The 15,423-nt window shown below is 46.9% G+C and overlaps 1 protein-coding gene across 5 annotated transcripts in view; it reads left to right on the forward strand.

Annotated features, from left to right (window-relative positions):
- TRAF3 (TNF receptor associated factor 3) overlaps nt 1-15,423 on the forward strand; it is a 134,128-nt gene that overhangs the window by 19,107 nt on the left and 99,598 nt on the right. The window contains exon 1 of one of the 5 annotated variants that reach the window (XM_055361610.2): nt 12,274-12,418. The exons of the other annotated variants lie outside the window; for them this stretch is intronic. The gene's annotated coding sequence lies outside the window, so the exon portion shown is untranslated. Of the gene's footprint in view, nt 1-12,273; nt 12,419-15,423 lie in introns of those variants that run through there. 5 annotated transcript variants of the gene reach the window in all.

Consider the following 15,423-nt stretch of genomic DNA (forward strand, 5'->3'; position numbering starts at 1 on the left):
TAGAGGCCTGGACTTGCGACTAGTGTCTGAAGTGGGGATGGGGGGTGGACAGCCTTGGCGACTGAACCCCCAACAGCTTTGTTCACAGAATTCTTCTGCGTTGGCGATTGTTGTCAGGTTGTGAGAGCAGGAGAAAAACACAGGTTGAGAGAGTTTTTCCCCAAACAGCCCCTGGTCGATGCCCCGGAATAACTGGCTGCTGCATGGAATTGCAGAGGCCTGAGTGCCTCTGCTTCTACCGTGATTCCTGAGGCCAAGACCTCTGGTCTGCATGGTCTGAGGTCTCTTACGAAGGTAAAATGTTATGTATATATTTTGAATAAGGGTACCTGTTCCTCATTCTGTTCTTTTGAATTCCAGAAGTGTGCTGGCCTGTGAGATAGCATAAGGGAAAGAATCATTGCTCTCGTGAGCCTTTGGGCTTGCTTCCTTAGGCACTACGTACTTTCTCATTCCCCATTGCCTTCAGGATTCTTTCTGTCAGAATGTAGTGGCTGTGGCCTGGGGGTGACCAGCATAGGGGCCAAAGAAGGGTAATGAGACTTGAGGCCTGCGGAGGGTAGTAGGCAAGGCGGGAGGGCAAGGGCCGGGGGGCAGCATCATTCACACAGTTGAAAACGTGCCCTTGGCCTGTCTCCTCTCTGTGTTCTGCATCTTAGAAAATAGATACTGCCTTGTGTTAAGATGAATCAATATAGTTACCCCTTTTTATATTGTCTTAAGCTTCTTAGGAACTGCTTTGTATTTTAGTCACTCAGGCTTGGAGTGAAACATGTAATGTATAGTTCAACCTGAAAAAACTGGTCTGAGAGGCGTCTTCATAGAGTCCCCAATTCTATATATGATGAGGTCTCATCAAGCTTTGACATTCTGCTCTTTTACGTGTAACACTACTAATGTAAATGTTTCTGGATTGTATAGAATGGTGGGAAGCGTAGAGATTATCTGTTGGTAAGCCAGAGGCAGGAGGAAGAGGAGGAGGAGGAGGAGATAGTGGCGTCCCTCCTGCAGAAACCCCGCAGTGGAAGGACAAGATTGCAGGAGGAGTTAGAGACCAGTGGTCTAGTCCCCATCTGTCTTTGTGACCTTAGGCAAATCGTTGAATCTGTTTGAAAACCTTGTCTCCTTGCATGGCATATGGAGATTATAGTTGCTGTGAAAATAAAATAATCAGCTTTTAAAAATCACCATAAAAATGAAAAATGGTATTTAAGGTTGAAGGTACTTGTATTTCTTTTTCTTTTTCTTTTTTTTTTTTTTTGAGATGTAGTTTTGCTCTTGTCACCCAGGCTGGAGGTGCAGTGGCGCGATCTTGGCTCACCGCAGCCTCCGCCACCCAGGTTCAAGCGATTCTCCCGCCTCAGCTTCCCGAGTAGCTGGGATTACAGGTTTGCACCACCACGCCTGGCTAAGTTTGTATTTTTAGTAGAGACGGGGTTTCACCATGTTGGTCAGGCTGGTCTCCAACTCCTGACCTCAGGTGATCCACCTGCCTCGGCCTCTCAGAGTGCTGGGATTACAGGTGTGAGCCACCACGCCCGGCCTAGGCACTCGTATTTCTTAGTCGGGAAAGAGAGGACAGGATATGTCCACCACACATTCACCAGTTCAGCATGTATTAACTACTGTGTGCCTGACTAAGCTTAGGTACTCAGTGTATTTTCATGTAAAGAAAAACAACGTTTAAAACATTTAAGTGAGCACTGACCAAATCTAGCTTAGTTCAGAAAACCTTTTTTTTTTTTTTTTTTTTGAGACTGGGTCTTGCTCTGTTGCCCAGGTTGGAGCGCAGTGGTGCGATCACAGCTCACTGTAGCCTCGACCTCTCAGTCTCAAGTGATCCTCACTTTCTAAGTTCCCAACATTTTTTGGGCCAGGTACGGTAGCTCACACCTGCAATCCCAGCACTTTGGGAGGCAAAGGTGAGCAGATTGCTTGAGTTCAGGAGTTTGAGACCAGCCTGGGCTTTGTGGAGACCTCATCTCTATAAAACAAATATAAAAACTAGCCAGGTGTGGTGGCGTGTGCCTTTAGTTCCAGCTCCTCAGGAGGCTGAGGTAGGAGGACAGCGTGAATCTGGGAGGCAGAGGTTGTGGTGAGCTGAGATCGCACCACTGCACTCCAGTCTGGGCGACAGAGCGAGACCCTGTCTCAAAAACAAAATTTTTTTTGTAGAGATGGGGCCTCTCTATGTTGCCCAGGCTGGTCTCAAATTCCTAGGTTCAGGTGATCCTCCTGATTCGGCCTCCCAAATGGCCGGGATTATAGGCATGACCACTGTACCCGGCCTCAGCAGACCTTTGTAAAGCACTTCATGGGTGCCAGTCCTGCTGTTACAGTGCTAGGTAAGTGCATAAAAATGCTCCATGAGGCATTCTGTGTTCTCAGGAAATTCAGACTGCCAATTTCAGTCTGGAACATGACACTTTATGAAGGAGGCAATAGAACAAAAAAAGGACAAATTACAGGATTAGTAATTATCAAAAGCTAATACCGAGGTCAGAATAGGACTCTTGTTCAGTTTACGTGAGGAATTTAACCAAATGAGCTTCTGCAGAGAACCAGCATTAGGGTGGTGACCAGGCTGGGGTACATACATGTCGTATCAGAAGTGACCTGAGACTGGGTGTGAGAAGCAGTGGTTGATTTGGACTACTGAAAGCAGAATTAAGAGTCTGGTGGCATTGGGGGGAGATTAGTGCTGTGGAAGTCCTGCTCAGAGTCTTTCTCATGATGGGTACATTTGGGAGGAGCTTAGCAGACATCAGAGGACCTGCAGAAAGTTGACACAGAGGGAGGAACCAGCTGCACTACCACTCATGTTCTTTTCCATCTTAGCATCTCGTGAGCATAATTCAGAATACACAGTTTAAGTATGTGCAGATTCCATTCAGTTCATGAATTCATTCCCACAGTGTAGCCTAGCCCAAGTGTTAGCACTTCTTTACTTGTTTTTGTTGTTTGTTTTTTTGAGACGGAGTTTCACTCTGTCACCCAGGCTGGAGTGCAGTGATGCGATCTCTGCTCACTGCAACCTCTGTCTCCCAGATTCAGGCAGTTCTTCTGCCCCAGCCTCCCATGTAGCTGGGACTACAGGCACATGCCACCATGCCTGGCTAATTTTTGTATTTTTAGTAGAGATGGGGTTTCACCATGTTGGTCAGGCTGGTCTCGAACTCGTGCCCTCAAGGGACCTGCGTGCCTTGGCATCTCAAGTGCTGGAATTACAGGCTGAGCCACTGCTCTTGGCCAAGCACTTCTTTTCTCATAGTCTTCTGCTAAGTATTTCCTTCTGTCAGCTGCCAGGCAGCAATAGTTTTCACATTTGTTTGTGGTTGTCCTCTAGAACTTGGCCTTTAGTGTGGTATGTGTAGGATTTTGTTGATTCCAAGGGAGGGTGAAAAATGCTGTGATCCCCAGAACCTGGGATGGCTGGGGTATGTTGTCTCTGAGGAATTTAATAACATTTTGTGGTCATTGCTGGAATCTTCCTAGACTCCTTTGATGGAAAGTAGGGACTCCAAGGGGAACTCCTGACTGGGCTTGCAGGCTGCCTTCTCAGAGCCCTACTTTATTAGTGATTTATTTCTCTTAATGGGCTACTAGAAATGACCACAAAAACTGAGGCCCCCACCCATACAATTTCTATCAGTTAAGACCCTGGAAATTCAGATTTAGAGGGAATTTTTAAAGAACTCCTGGGAGTGCTGATGCCCTGCTGGACTGGGAGCCTCTGGTCCAGTGGAAGCAGCACATTCCCTCCAGGAGCCCCAGTACTTTAGGAATGCAGGTTCCCAGGCCCTGCCTCAGACCTGCCGACTCACAGTCAGCTCTCAGAGAGGCTGTTAGGTGATCGTTGCGTTTATTTAAGTGTGAGAAGCACCGTGCAGGCTTTGGGTGAGAGAGTCGGGGTTCATACCTTGCCGCTCTTCTTTCCCAGCTGTATGAACTTGACCAAGTTATTTGGCCCTCTGAACCAGGACAGTAGCACATAAAGTGAGTGCGATGGTGCAGGCCCCAGTTCCTCAGCCACAGTGCTGAAACCCCAGAGCCTCTGAAAATGGAATGTTTTTTCATAGATTTGGTGCCACTTGGCCTGAACTTATGTGAGGCTATTTATAATCTCTATTCCACTTAATATGAATATTTCATTATTTTACCACAGATGGTTAATTAACATGTTTCCTGTTCTTTTCCTTTTTTTTTTTTTTTTTTTTTTGAGAAGACTCTTGCTCTGTTGCCCAGGCTAGAATCAGTGGTGTGATCAAAGCTCTCTGCAGCCTTGAACTTCTGATCTCAAGAGATCTTCCACCTCAGCCTCTCAAGTAGCGAGGACTACAGGCTTGTGCCGCCACACCCAGCTGATTTTTTAATTTAAATTTTGTAAAGAAAGGGTTCTTCTCACTTTGTTACCTAGGCTAGTCTCAGACTCCTAGACTCAAGTGATCCTCCCACCTCGGCCTCCCAAAGTGCTGGGATTACAGTCATGAGCCACCACACCCGGTGAATTAATGTGTTTTCTTATGGGTACTGCCTCAGACTTCCCTGGAGTGTTATATAATATATAAAATATGCGTACAACATTTCCTTTCTAAAATTCAAAAAATTCTGAACTCTGAAACACATCTGGCTTCGGTTTTGGATAAGGATTGTGGTGCTATAGATACCCAGCTTATAGGTGGGTCAGTATATGCCATGTTAGTGTGTTGGTATGTGTAGAAAACTCTTGGCAGTTAGCAGGCACCCAACAAATGCAGCTATTTTTGTTTGTTTGTTTTGAGACAGTGTCTCACTCTGTCACCCAGGCTGAGGTGCAGTAGTACAATCACAGCTCACTGCAGCCTCGATTTCCTGGGTTCAAGTGATCCGCCCATGTCAGCTTCCCAAGTAGCTGGGACCACGAGTATGAGCCACCACACCTGCTTAATTAAAAAAATTTTTTAAATTAATTTTAATTTTTAAAAAATTAATTTTTTACTTTTTTAATTTTTTAATTAAAAAAATTTTTTTTGGCCTGGTGCGGTGGCTCACATCTGGGTGGTAATCCCAGCGCTTTGGGAGGCTGAGGCGGGCAGATCACAAGGTCAGGAGATGGAGACCATCCTGGCTAACACGGTGAAACCCCGTCTACTAAAAATACAAAAAATTAGCCGGGCGTGGTGGCGGGCACCTGTAGTCCCAGCTACTCAGGAGGCTGAGGCAAGAGAATGGCGTGAACCTGGGAGGCGGAGCTTGCAGTGAGCCGAGATCGTGCCACTGCACTCCAGCCTGGGCGACAGAGCGAGACTCCATCTCAAAAAAAAAATATATTTTTTTTGAGACAGAGTCTCAGTATGTTGCCCATTCTGGTCTTAAACTCCTAGTGGTCCTCCTACCTTGGCCTCCCAAAGTGCTGGGATTGCAGGCATGAGCCATTGCACCTGGACTCATTTTTTTTTTTTTTTTTGGGATGGAGTCTCTCTCTGTCGCCCAGGCTGGAGTGCAGTGGCGCAATCTTGGCTCACTGCAACCTCCGCCTCCCGGGTTCACGCCATTCTCCTGCCTCAGCCTCCCGAGTAGTTGGGACTGCAGGCGCCCGCCACCATGCCCGGCTAATTTTTTGTATTTTTTAGTAGAGACGGGGTTTCACTATGTTAGCCAGGATGGTGTCTATCTCCTGACCTCGTGATCTGCCCGCCTCGGCCTCCCAAAGTGCTGGGATTACAGGCGTGAGCCACCACGCCCAGCCAACTGTTTAAAGACATTTCAAGCCAAGAGCAGAAGTTGTGTTAGAAGGTGGCTGTATTAGTCCATTTTCACGCTGCTATGAAAAAATACCTGAGGCTGGGCACGGTGGCTCACGCCTGTAATCCCAGCACTTTGGGAGGTCGAGGTGGGTGGATCATGAGGTCAGGAGTTCGAGACCAGCCTGGCCAAGATGGTGAAACTCCATCTCTACTAAAAATACAAAAAAATTAGCCGGGTGTGTGGCGGGCGCCTGTAATCCCAGCTACTCAGGAGACTGAGGCAGGAGAATTGCTTGAACTTGGGAGGTGGAAGTTTCAGTGAGCCGAGATCGTGCCACTGCGCTCTAGCCTGGGCAACCGAGCAAGACTCTGTCTCAAAAAAAAGAAATACCCGAGACTGAGTAATTTATTAATATAAAGAAAAGAGGTTTAATTGACTCACAGTTCAGCATGGCTGGGGAGGCCTCAGGAAACTTACAATCATGGTGGAAGGGGAAGCAAACACATCCTTCACGTGGTGGCAGCAAGGAGAAGTGCAGAGCAAAGGGGGAAAAGCCCCTTGTAAAACCATCAGATCTCGTGAGAACTCACTGTCACAAGAACAGGATGGTGGAAACTGCCCCCATGATTCAATTACCTCCCCCCAGGTCCCTCCCATGACACATGGGGATTATGGGAACTACAATTCAAAATGAGATTTGGGTAGAGACACAGCCCTATCAGTGGCTTACGCTCCTGGCTTGGCCTCCTGGCAGGCTTTTTATAGAGGGAGTGGGATCCTTGCTGGTTATGAAGGACCTGTGTTCCTTAGAGTTACAGTCTTGGAATGTCAGCCCTCAGCTTCTTGTTTTTTTTTCACCCAGATGGTGCACATAAGGAGGCAGCGTGAGGTGGGGTGGTGGCTAAGGGCGTGAGTGCTGGTGGCAGGCTGCCTGGTCTGAGTGACCCTGGGTCTTGGGCAGTTACCTTCCGTGTGTCTCAGTTCTTTTACCTAGAAATAAGGATAATGGTACCTACCCCCTGGAAGTGTGAGATGGAAAGCATTTAGCATAGGTAAGCTCAATAAAATTTAGCAGTTTTAGTTATCTAGGACCATAATGGAGGTTAAGTTGGCCAGAAGTAGAATTTTTTTTTTTTTTTTTTTAAGAGACAGGGTCTCGCTCTGTTGCTTTGGCTGGACTCAAGCTCCTGGGCTCAACTGATCCTCCTGCTTCAGCCTCCTGAGTAGCTGGGTGTGCACCCTGCACCCAGCCAGAAGTGGAATATCTTGTTGGGGCTGGGCTCAGAGCTGGAGCTGGTGGCCGGCTCTGCTTGCTTACAGAATTCTGTACGGTTTCTGATTTCTCTCAGCCTCTGTCCTTCACTTGCAAGCATCTGATGACTGCTGCATGTACCATAAAAACATGCAAATATATAATTCTTGGCTTTGAGGAGGTGACCCTATGAAATTGACTTAAAAAAAGTTGGGCCAGATATAGTGGCTGGCGCCTGTAATCCCAGCACTTTGAGAGGCTCAGGCTGGAGGGTTGCTTGAGCCCAGGAGTTTGAGACCCTGTCTGAGAGAGAATTAGCTGGGCATGTTAGTGTGCGCCTGTGGTCCCAGCTACTCAGGAGGCGGGGCGAGAGGGATCCTTCCAGGCTGAGACGTGAGGGTTCTTTGAGCCCAGGAGGTCCATACTGCAGTGAGCCATGATTGGGCCACTGCATTCTAGCCTCAGTGACAGAGTGAGACTGTTTAAAAAAAAACAACAACAAAACTTCAGAGGAGTCATATGATTGACTTGTGTGTGTCTACGCAGACTCCCTTTTCTCTGTAGAGACTTACAATCTTCAGTTCTCTGGAGCGTTCTTCAGATTCCCTTGCTCCATGACTGACCTTGGCTAGGAAAATAATTGGGCCGTTTTTGGTGCACAGCAGATGAAAATTATCAGTATGTGCCTAGCTTTCCACTGTGAGGCCGCCGTAGCAACAGAGGACAGTGGATGTGTGACTTGTACCCTTTCAGAGGGCCAAGAACGCAATATCCTAAAGCAGCCTTTTCTTTTTTTATTTTTTGAGTCAGGGTCTCACTCTGTTGCCCAGGCTGGAATGTAATGGCATGATCTCAGCTCACAGGAGCATCAACCTCCTGGGCTCAAGTGATCCTCCCACCTCAGCCTCCCAAGTAGCTGGAACTACAGGTGCAAGCCACCACACTGGATAATTTTTGTATTTTTTGTAGAGACAGGGTTTTGCTGTATTGCCCAGGCTGGTCTTGAACTCCTGGCCTCAAGTAATCATCCTGCCCCAGCATCCCAAAGTGCTGGGACTACAGGCATGAGACATCACACCTAACCCTGTTCTTGATACCTGGTTTTTGTGGTCCTTTTTATCTAAAATTCATATGAATTTTGAGTTCTGCTGTATGATATGTAATATATATGTTCTAATATTACAAACTTCTAAAAATCTTTCTGTGCACCAAAATTGATCCTCCAGGACAGAAAAAATGCCAGTGGTTCTTGTCTATACCACCATATTTTGAGGAACACAAGGAAAGATTTTGACCTTCCCTGGACGTAGAATAATTTGTATTGTGATTGACACATCTTTAATGCCTTAATTACTTGCCTTCAGTTTTCTTTCCTTTTGGCCCTTAAGGGAGTATTTGTTCTCCATGCATATTTGGTGCCCTTTGGTTTAGATAATTTAGATAATTAGCAACTAGTTTTGGTCTCGTTATCAGACATCTTACTCTGGACACCCCATCACCAGTCCCATCATGGGGGAGTTTGGAGGCCAGGAGATTCACTGGATGCTTCTTTTCTAGTGTATGCTCTTCTTAGATGGGAAGGAAAAAGGTAAAACCTCAAAAACTCTGTGGTAAACTGATGTGGGAATCTGATACTGAAAATGTCCCAAGTGATTTAAAGTGTGTAAGAATTATTCACTTTTCTGTGGAGAGCGATGTGCATAAAGACAGTGACAAGTGGAAGAAAATATCCAGATGAGACCCTCACTGCCCTCGGTGAGTGGATTGCAGGATGCTGGGAGCCCCCTTGCGTAGAGACTCACTGCTGGACTCCAAGCCCTCCGTGGCTTCTGCTGTGGCTGAGTCATTGCTGCCCAAGACTACTGTTGGGTTCTCCTCCCTGCTGGTGAGCAGTGAGGCACCAGGGAGCCCCTGCCTGCAGCCACCTCGGTGATTCCGCGCAGTTTTACATGGGGAAAGAATGCTCTACCTGGCTACGTTTTCCTGTGTCCTATTGAAATGAAGAGGTTAGTCATGCATTCCCTCAGCTAGAGCGTGAGGCAGTCCTTCCGAAGATTGTCCAAATTAGACCCAGACTCTTCAAAGGAAATGTCAGCATGTTTTGATGTCATGGTTCAAAACCTCACTGGGATGGTTTGTGTGAGTACATACCTGTTTTACTTTTAGTTTCACTAGAGGATGTCATTTGGACTAGTTGTTTTTAAGTGAACATTTCAAACTTAACTACATTTGATTCCTGTTTCCTTGGTTGTAGTTATATGGAAAGACCACTGGGTCTGGGACAGTGGTTCTCATCCAGAGATGGAGTTGGTGGGGTGGGGGTGGGGTGCAGTTTCATACCCTAGGGGGCATTTTGCAGTGTCTGGAAACCTTCAGAAGTGGGGTGGGGGATGCCACTGGCATTGGTAAGTAGAGCCAGGGATGCTGTGAACACCCTGCAGTGCTCAGCATATCCCTACAGCAAAGAGTTTTCGGGTTCAAAATGTTAGTCGTGCCAAGGTTGCGAAACCATGGCTTGGAAGTTGTTCATTCACCATACTCTTCTTGATTTCTAGTGAATGTATGACTGTTAAGATTTTATGTTTTCATAAGGTGAGGTACTTTCTACAGAAATTCAGTCTCTTTAGTCATTAAACAGCAGAGGGCACTTGGAGGCTAGAGTGCCCAGAAGTCCATCAAGCCAGTCTGGATAAACCCTTCCCAACATGCCATAATTTACATCAAAACTTTGCTTAGCAGAATGGGAATTTTTGAGTAGATACCATTAGAAAAATAAAATAATTTTCCAGCTGTGGTTCCCAAGTTCCCCAAACTTATGTCTTTAGTCCAAGTTGCCCCTTGAGCTTCAGCTTTGGACCTGCATATTTATTTAACAGCTATTGAGTCCTTGGTATGTGCCGGGCACCCTCCTGTGTACCAGGGCATGGCAGGAAATGATATGGGCAGCTCCCTGTAGTCATGAGGCCTGTGTTCTAAGGCAGACCTTGAAGACAGGGAAGTCCATGTGCTGATTCCAGAAGAATAGAGGGGGCCTGGCAGGGCTGGGGGGAGGTCAAGAGTGGAGTGCTTCATACAGCTGGTCTCAGAGGGGCTCATTGTCCCAGACCTGCAGGACAAGGAGGCGTTTTGTCCACAAACCTTGAGAGTGAGTGAATGGGGCATGACTGGGGCCACTGGGTGTTATTGCTTGAATGACACCTAACCTGTCTCTAGTGAAGCTCTTGATTCCTCCCTACCCCCATCCAGATGCTAGAAGACTGGGGAGCATTTCTTGGTCCCTCTTCTCTCACAATCTGTCGTTGGTGCTCACTTCTGCACCCTGTTTTCCCACGTCCCTGGTCCCCAGCCCAGGCAAGACTTCTGCCGATGCCGGTGGCCCCAACTTGTCTATCCGCTTCACCCCAGTTTTCTCCAGGCCTTTCTCCATGCTGCTGTCAGAGAGATCTAAACATAGGTGGCCTCCTGCCCTTCCCTGAAAACCCTTTATGGCCTCTGACTGCATTCAGTGCACCCTGCATTCCTCCTGACAAGGTCTTGCGTCTCCCTGCTGCTCCAGCTTCAGCCCCAGGAGCCTGCCTGCCCAGGAGGCCATGATTGTTCCCCCTGGACGCTGCCTGTCCTGCCTGCTGCCTTGTCCTCCTTTCTCCAGGGGCCTGGGGCCTCAGTCTCGCCATGCCTGCACCTGGAGTCCTGTTGCCTGTGTCCTACAGTTTCCTCCTCAGCCATCCCCACAGGGCTGTGTCCCTTTCTACTAGCCATGTTTATTTTCTTGTGGAGATGGGGTCTTGCTATGCTGCCCAGGCCGGTCTTGGTCTCCTGGCCTCAAGCAGTCCTCTTGCTTTGGCCATCTTTAGATGATAAATCACTCACCTGTGCTGCCTTTCACTTGGAGGATGGGTGGATGATTCACAGGGACCCGCCCTCCTTCCCGCAGAGTTGGGGTTTTTGTGTAGGGGATTTTTCTGTCAGTTATTTTTTCCTCACCTTTCAGAGTATTAAAAGAACTAAACCATTAGTGGTGAGGCATGAGGGCAGCGACCACAGCTCCAGGGGAGCTCTCTTATCCCTACAGTTGGCAAATGTTCCACCCTGTTTTCATGGCACACAGAAAGGTAGGCGCTTAGTGATGTTGTTAGTAAGCTTTTGAAGTAGAGCATCGTGAGTTAGTTGGCCTTTTTACGAAAAAGGAAATGGAAAACTAGCACCATGGTCTTGGCATAATTACTCCAACATGCAAATCAGCACTGGAAGGAAGTTGAGGCAGCATACCTCTATGCTCCACTAGTCCTTAAGACACGTCTGAAAGAAATGACATTTTATTTTGTTAGAGGTGAAGGAATGCATGGATGGAATGCATGGTCCAGGTGTTTATAACTGTGCATTTATTTGGCGGTTGTTTTGGATGGACAGGAAGTGGGAGGGGAGGGCACAGAGAGTCACTTTGGCCACGTCCCTGGTTTGCCACAGGCTGATACTGGAGCCATTCCTAAGTTTCACAATGGAGATGGATGTGAAAGAAGAACACACTAGGCCAGGTGCGGTGGCTCACACCTGTAATCCCAGCACTTTGGGAGGCTGAGACAGGCGAATCACCTGAGGTCAGGAGTTTGAGACTAGCCTGGCCAACATGGTGAAACCCCACCTTTACTACAAATACAAAAATTAGCCGGGTGTGGTGGCACATGCCTGTAATCTTAGCTACTCAGGAGGCTGAGGCAGGAGAATTGCTTGAACCCAGGAGGCAGAGGTTGAAGTGAGCCGAGATTGTGCCACTGCACTCCAGCCTGGGCAACAGAGCGAGACTCCATCTCAAAAAAAAAAAAAAAAAAAAAAAAAAGAAGAAGAACCATACTAGTCAGGTGCTAGAGGGCTTCCAAGGCAGCCTCCAAGGGAAGGAAATGTCTGAGAAGTTATTTAAGAGGATTTGTTGGAACAGAAAAACTTCCAAATTGGTCTAGAAGGTGGACCCTAGCTGTAGACGCATTTTACAGGACATAATGTAAATATTAAAGGCACATTTTCAGTATTTGGGGAAAATATGTCCTCTGAGTCGAATGACCAATGGCTGTTTCTAGAAAAATTTTAGTTGTAGTTTTAATTTGATTGTCTTGAGCATGGTGATAGATTGACTTTTTTTTTTTTTTTAAGACAGTCTTATGCTGTTGCCCAGGCTGCAGTGCAGTGGCACGATCTCAGCTCACTGCAGCCTCCACCTCTTGGGTTCAAGTGATTCTGCTGCCTCAGCCTCCCGAGCAGCTGGGATTACAGGTGCGCGCCGTCACACCCAGCTAATATTTATTTATTTATTTATTTTGAGATGGCGTCTCGCTCTGTCACCCAGGCTGGAGTGCAGTGGCGCGATCCCGGCTTACTGCAGCTTCTGCCTCCCAGGTTCGAGAGATTCTCCTGCCTCAGCCTCCCAAGTAGCTGGGACTACAGGTGCGTGCCACTACGTGCAGCTAATTTTTTGTATTTTTAGTAAAGACTGGGTTTCACTGTGTTAGCCAGGATGGTCTTAATCTCCTGACCTCGTGATCTGCCTGCCTTGGCCTCTCAAAGTGCTGGGATTACAGGCATGAGCCACTGTGCCTGGCCACACCCGGCTAATTTTTGTATTTTTAGTAGAGACGGGGTTTCACCAGTTGGCCAGGCTGGTCTCAAACTCCTCACCTCAGGTAATCTGCCTGCTTCAGCCTCCCAAAGTGCTGAGATTACAGGCGTGAGCCACCGCACCTGGCCTAGATTGACTTTCTTAAAGCTCTGTGTCTCCTGGAAATGGAATGTATCCCAAATGAGGATTATTTTTAAGCTTTATAATAAAATCTGTCACAGCATAGACTTTTTTTTTTTTTTTTTTGAGACGGAGTCTTGCTCTGTTGCCCAGGCTGGAGTGCAGTGGCACAATCTCGGCTCACTGCAAGCTCCGCCTCCCAGGTTCACGCTATTCTCCTGTCTCAGTCTCCTGAGTAGCTGGGACCACAGGCGCTCGCCACCACACCCGGCTAATTTTTTGTATTTTTAGTAGAGATGGGGTTTCACCATGTTAGCCAGGATGGTCTCGATCTCCTGACCTTGTGATCTGCCTGCCTCGGCCTCCCAAAGTGCTGGGATTACAGGCATGAGCCACCGCACTTGGCCCACAGCATAGATTTTTAAAGACCATGTAGGCAAGAACAGATCTTTAAAGGGAAACCTCAGTTTGGCTTTTGAAAGTTCATCTGATTGAAGTTAAACTGATGAAACGTACTCCATCCATGCATTACCAAAAACGGTGGAGCATGGCATGGCAGTAGTGGTATCTAAAACAGATTGGCAAACTATAGGTCTAAGAATAGTTTTTATGTGTTTAAAGGATTGTAAAAATAAGCAAAGAAGAATATGTGACCCATGAAACATAAAATAGTTACTGTCTGGCTCTTTATGGGAAAAAAGTTTGCCAACTCTTGGCTTAAAGGGTCAAGAATGCTTTACCAAAAAACAAACAACCCCCTCCTCCCCACAACTGTAATGTTTGAGCAGGAGTTTTACAAGATAAAGAATTTTGGTCTTGAGGGGATTTGGGTGAGGATGGGGCGGTGCAGTGGGAGAGAGAGTATAGATACTGTTCATCACACCCAGTGCAATCGGCTCTGGTGGGAACGTAGGGTGACCTCAGTGTGTGGTGAGGACAGTGATCATGGCCCCTTTTACAAGTTGAAGCTTAGTTCTGGAGTGGTGGACCATCAGAAGCTTTTAAGTAGGAGAATGTCAATGTCATAAATTAGAGTTAATTGTGAGAAATTGAAATAAGTATTCCATTTTTTTCTGAGATGTGCTCTCCTGAACTTATAAAGTAGTTCTTCAGAAGTGTTTGCAGTGTTCACAAGACACTGGCTCTGTGTTATTTGACATGCAGATGGGCCCAGAATTCCTGACTTAAGGCTAAAGATTTATCTTGAGCTTATCATGATGTGGTCTTATCATGATTGTTTGGATCAGCAGCTGACATCTGTGAAGTCTCAGTGATCCTATAAATTGAGGAACCTGAGAGAATCAAGAGAAAGACAACAATTCTTGCTGATGTCAGTAACTGTATTTCACCTGTTAAACTTCTGCATGGAGGAGGTCAGTGTTGTCTGCTGTGTCAGCATCAGCCTACCTGGGTGTGGACGTATTCTTTGGGAGATGAAACGTAGAAAAGGTACCCCTAGTCCATTAGACATTCTGGATTCCCAGAAATAAGACATATCTGAGGGCAGAACCTTTACAGTCACTTACATCAAGAAGGAATTCTTCAGGAGAAAGCTCGGTAAAGGTATCTTAACTTTGTATGTATACCCAGAGAAAACACATAAAGATAAAAATAAAATAATTTTCCTCATTGTCCCCACACCATTAGCATCTTGGTGTATAGTCTTTGCATCTTTTTTCAGTATGTATGCACTTAGATCATCTTGTAGGACGCCAGTCCCATGCATTATACACTTTGTATCTCACAGTGGAGTGGAGGACAGCCTGATCCTTAAGGGGATGCCGAATTGCTGCATCCCCATGATTTTTGCTGCTTTGATTCTTCTCATGAGCCCCGTTCCTGCTGTCTGTATTAGCGTCCTTCTGAGCAAACAATGGGTACCTTTTTTTTTTTTTTCTTAAGAGAGAGTCTTGCTATGTTGCCTCAGGCGGGAGTGCAGTGGCTATTCACAGGTGCTGTCGTACTGCCCTGGATGATAGTACACTGCAGCCATGAAGTCCTGGGCTTAAGCCGTCTCCGCCTTAGCCTCCTGAGTAGCTGGGACATTAGGCCAGCGCCGCCATGCCTGGCTCTTGACCATTCCCACAAGCCACACCTACAAGGAGCTCAAGGAGCTGTTTGCACTGTTGGCGGGGTTTTTTTTTTTTTTTGGTTTTTGTTTGTTTTTGTGCAGAGGTCAGATCTCTTGTCTCAGTGCAAAGGTGATGAAGGCCTTCATTACAGTCTCTCAGTTTGACTCTCAGTTTGATCGGAAGTTGCTAAGATGGGCTGACATTGTGAGGAGGATACTGCTACAGCAGTAGTGTGTGTGTTTGTGTGTGTGTGTGTGTGTGTGTGTGTGTTTGTACAGTGTCTCACTCTGCCACCCAGGCTGGAGTGCAGTGGTGCAGTCATAACCTACTGTAACCTTGAACTCCTGGGCTCAAGTGATCCTCCTGCCTCAGCCTCCCGAGTAGCTAGGACTGTAGGCTTGTGCCACCATGCCTGGCTTTTTTTTTTTTTTTTTTTTGTACAGACAGGGTCTTGCTGTGTTGCTAAGGCTGGTCTCAAATTCCTGGACTCAAGTGGTCTTCCTGCTTCAGCCTCCCAAAACACTGGTATTACAGGAGAGAGCCAGAGCACCTGGCCTGAAACGATATATTACTGTTAATTGCAGTCATCCTACAGTGCTATAGAACACTAAACTGTGTTCCTGTCTAGCTCTCTCCCCATT

Source organism: Gorilla gorilla, chromosome 15 (assembly GCF_029281585.2).
Source record: "Gorilla gorilla gorilla isolate KB3781 chromosome 15, NHGRI_mGorGor1-v2.1_pri, whole genome shotgun sequence".
Classification (NCBI taxonomy): Eukaryota; Metazoa; Chordata; class Mammalia; order Primates; family Hominidae; genus Gorilla; species Gorilla gorilla.